This window comes from Syngnathus leptorhynchus, chromosome 1, assembly GCF_054491065.1.
Source record: "Syngnathus leptorhynchus isolate UIUO chromosome 1, UIUO_Slep, whole genome shotgun sequence".
In the NCBI taxonomy this organism is placed as follows: Eukaryota; Metazoa; Chordata; class Actinopteri; order Syngnathiformes; family Syngnathidae; genus Syngnathus; species Syngnathus leptorhynchus.
In genome coordinates, this window is record NC_141195.1 from 22604895 (window position 1) to 22608927 (window position 4033).

General features: G+C 46.1%; 1 long non-coding RNA gene across 2 annotated transcripts; it reads left to right on the top strand.

Annotated features, from left to right (window-relative positions):
- Nucleotides 1–1120: 1120 nt before the first annotated feature.
- Nucleotides 1121–3449, top strand: LOC147062743 (uncharacterized). Of its 2 annotated transcripts, none has more exons than XR_015067066.1 (3): nt 1121–1270; nt 2436–2582; nt 2688–3449. It is a non-coding gene; the product is annotated as an uncharacterized LOC147062743 (long non-coding RNA). The 2 variants fall into 2 exon arrangements; XR_015067067.1 differs by having other exon boundaries at nt 2436–2486.
- Nucleotides 3450–4033: the final 584 nt, after the last annotated feature.

Here is a 4033-nt window from a genome sequence, read left to right on the forward strand (position 1 = left end):
AATTAATCCGACAAAGAGCATTGCTTTGCCGGATCTCTCCGATCGGGATGGGAGTCAAAGTGAACGAAAGGGGGAAAGAAAAAGTGTACGCAATGGCGGATAGAAAATCGCCAATTTCAAGATATATAATGGACATAAAACGACCAACGTTATTTTCTGGGCTGTCTTGCTGACTCCATGTTTGACCGCCCGGGAGAACACATGGGCACCAAAGCACAGGCCTTTATTTACATTTTTAGGGTTAGGGTTAAGGGTTAGGGGTTAGGGGTTAGGGTTATTATTTAAAGTGACCATTTGACTACTGCGGCCATTTTTCTTACTGTAGCGGCGACGTTTTAATTTATTGGAATTGCAATATAATAGTCTGATCTGATCCGATCAAGATTTTATTCCTAATGACAGGGCTGCGAAATGTCGATCGATAATCCAATCCATTTATTCCGACATTTGGGAACTTACCTCCTTAACCGCGCACGAAATAATGCTAACGTTTAAAGTAGCAATGTTATGTTTACGCAGAAGCCGCTACAGCTTCTTCTATGACTATATCCGATATATTTGATCGATCTAATCAAATCGATTTTCTTAGTGTCCATGAAAACAAGACGATTTTGACCCCCGACTCCTGGAAATTTGTAACCGGTGTCAGCGAGGTCCTGCGGTGACTTTTAACACGCCAGATGTTTTCACACAAACGTAGTGGGAAAAGGTGTCTGCTCGCTTGTTTTTCTACCATTCATCACCTCGGTGTCAGAAATCCTTATTAGGATGCCGTTTCTCTAATTGAAGGGCAGATCACGGAGGTGGATTGACACGCTTGATTGTACACAATCCACATTTCCTCTTACGCGTGTGTGGCCACAGTTTATTTATTTTTTTTAAATAAAAGACACTTTTCGGTGATTGCATTAACGCCGTTAAGGTCGACTTGAAAGTTGTCGAGAAGAGAACTATTTGTTTGCACCTTCTGATGAACCCAAAAACGTCTTTCTGACGTTGAGGTCATTAGGGTGCGTTTTGAACTCCCAATTGAACTTCCTTGTTTGGACAACCCTGATTGGCCAGCTGCTAAATCGACAATCTGCTGTGACCAATCACACTGACACGCCCGTCGGCAAATTACGCCAAATTGCTTTGTTTGATTTAGTTTTTTTAATCCTTGTGAAATGTTTGCTTGCACGTCACTGCAGGTTCTTCTGTCGCCTTTTGGAGAACATGTCTAAGCTGCGTGAGTCCAAGCGACCATTTAAGAACTTATACACATAAAATGGTGAGTCTATTTTTTTCCTATTAAGCTCATTATCGGGCATTTTATCATTTTTGCAAAGTCAATGGTACAGTCCGGAATGTTATAAATATTCCTGGATCCCACCCGATGAAGGTTCTCAATTGTTTTCATTCCCAGCTGTCTTGGCGGCACTTACGAAACAGGGAACCCAAAGACAATCTCGGGATTAGTTCTGAAAAGTTGAACCACTCGACTAAACTTTTAATAATATTCAGTTCATTTTTTATGTGCATGAAATTATGATTGTCACTGAATTTGGCGTGAACTTAACACTTGTCCTACAAAGTCACGGCGTTAAAAATGTCACGTCGATGGCGACCCACAATGCTAATCTAGTCACTGTGGGAACAACTAGTTCGGCACCACAGCTGGTACCGCCCCAGAGTGTTCGCGTTGACGGACAGCCTATTGTCTGAGGGCTCCGAGGGACCACCGGGTTTCTGCAACATCCCCGAGGTCCACGTGACGGTGCGCCCGCCTGCCACGCATTTCACTCCTCGCACCCCAAACATTGCACCGGACTTGGACGCTCGAGCTGCGCTGACTCACAGGCGGCAACAGCCAGGACATCTGTGGAGCTTTGGCTGCTTCGTTCTGTGCGTGTTCGTGAGCCAATGCGGCCCAGCGAGCCAGCGTGAGCCCCCACCGCGTGTTACAAGCACCGGCCATGTCGGAAGCAGGAGCCCGTGGCCGGACGTCTGACGGCGAATCCGCCAGCCAGGAGACGCGCACGGTCAGACACGCGCGTCGGGGTAATGGTCCGTGCTGCGTGTGCATACGCAAACACTTAGCGCACTTGGCCGTATGAATATTCATTTGCAACTGTGATGAGCTGTGACACGCTTTCCTGGCAACTGCCTCGGACCACATGGCCCGGGAGTTGCGGCGCGAGAAAGGCTGGGTCCCGAAGTGTTACCGGGGAGCCTGTCTCCTTCGATGCGTCTCATCGCAATTCTCCCAATTTCTTCATCTCAGATGGATTCCAGATATTCTCTTTTAACTCATTCGCTGCCATTGACGATTATAGACGTCAACGATATTGTGCAGGTGGTAAACCTAAAGACCCGGGAGCCAAATTTGGCTCGCTGCATCACTTTTGAAGCCCACCAAAAGCAAATGAGGTGATAAAAATGTCATTGTGTTGCAGACGGAGATGAAAACTCGGATTCTGGCTGTGGAGGCTCGACTGCGGCGATTGGTAGGCGTAAGAACGTAGCATCCCTTTTTCAATGGTGGCAGTTGATCGGGTCGTGGCTTCCTGCATTTCGCGTTTGAGCTGCAGATATCAAACGGGGTGATACTTTTGATACTTTTGTGTCATCTGGCATGGCAATGCTACCTTTATACTAGATGACCATTGTTTTACAAATCTTAGCATTGTTCCATTTGTCCCTCACAGCCTTCACTGCTCCCACCTTGGCCAACTGGCATGGAGATGGTAGCACCATTGAAAGGGCTCACAATAGTCTCTCCGGACCACGCCACAATGGCGGGAAAAACGGACACAGGGACCTTTGAGTCGTACGACGGTGCGTAGGGACGCCCAATAGCCGGGTTTTGCTGCCAGTTTGAATCTTTCAGAACAGGTCACTGGCAGAGACTGCTTTCCTCTATTGGCCTCATTTTGTTATGCTAAAGTGATAGCCGATGCATTTTTCTTGAGCATATCCTCGTGTCTACGATAGTTGACGTCAGAATCGCTAGCTAATGCCGGACGCCAAACGTCAAGCCAAGCAGCCGAAAGCCACACCGCCGAAGGGATCGGGACTAGATTTAGCCCGAGCTAATTAATCCAGTGTGCTGGGGGGAGAATTCAAGAAGGTCGGGTCGAGACCGGGCAGCGAGTGAGAGCACCTGTGCAGGTCAGAGGCACCCTGTCAAGCTTCGCTAATTTTACAATTGACCGTTGGCCCCTGTAGCCGCAGTGCACCGCGACTACGAAACTTCTGCTTTCCGCCTTGACTGCTTCTAATTATCCATTAAAGCAAACTGTTATCCTACTTATAACCTCAAATCATGTCTTGTGTTCTTTGCTGGGGGTTGTTACAAATGAGCCCATTACCACACAACAGGGATGCGGTGAAGGATTTAATAAAATGGAGCTTAAGCTGATAATGGTCGTTGCTTGAGTTGTTGACCTACTGTGAGGGATTAGCTTGGCCATTGATACACACAGTTGGTTAGTTGAAGACATGCTAACACCTTGTTGAATAAATCATCATTTGGGTTCGAGTTATGCTACAGAGCGACAAGGGAAAAAAAAAAAAAAGCATTTCAATGATGAACGGAATGGGGACAGGTCAAAAGTTTTTTTTTTTTTTTTTTAGGCTTGTCTGACAAGCATGCACGCTGCCGGCCGGCTGTTACAGTTTGTATATCGCCAGTGTGGTCCACGGCTGTCTGCCAACATATTTGAACAATCACGAGACAATTAAGTCCAATTATCAAGTGTCACAGTCTGAAGCGGTAAGAAAGCCAGATGTTAGGATACAGTACAGTTGTGTCAAGGAAAAAGGCATCTTTTATTTAGATGTGAGCAGAAATGCAGGTGATCTTTAAATTAGGAACAGCCTTCTTGACTTCTTGCCATCTTTGTCTCAATGCTTGAGTGAATGTTACCCTGTTTGACTATGGATGGATAGATGGATAGATGGATGGATAGCTAGATGGATAGATAGATAGATGGATAGATAGATGGATAGATAGATAGATAGATAGATAGATAGATAGATAGATAGATAGATG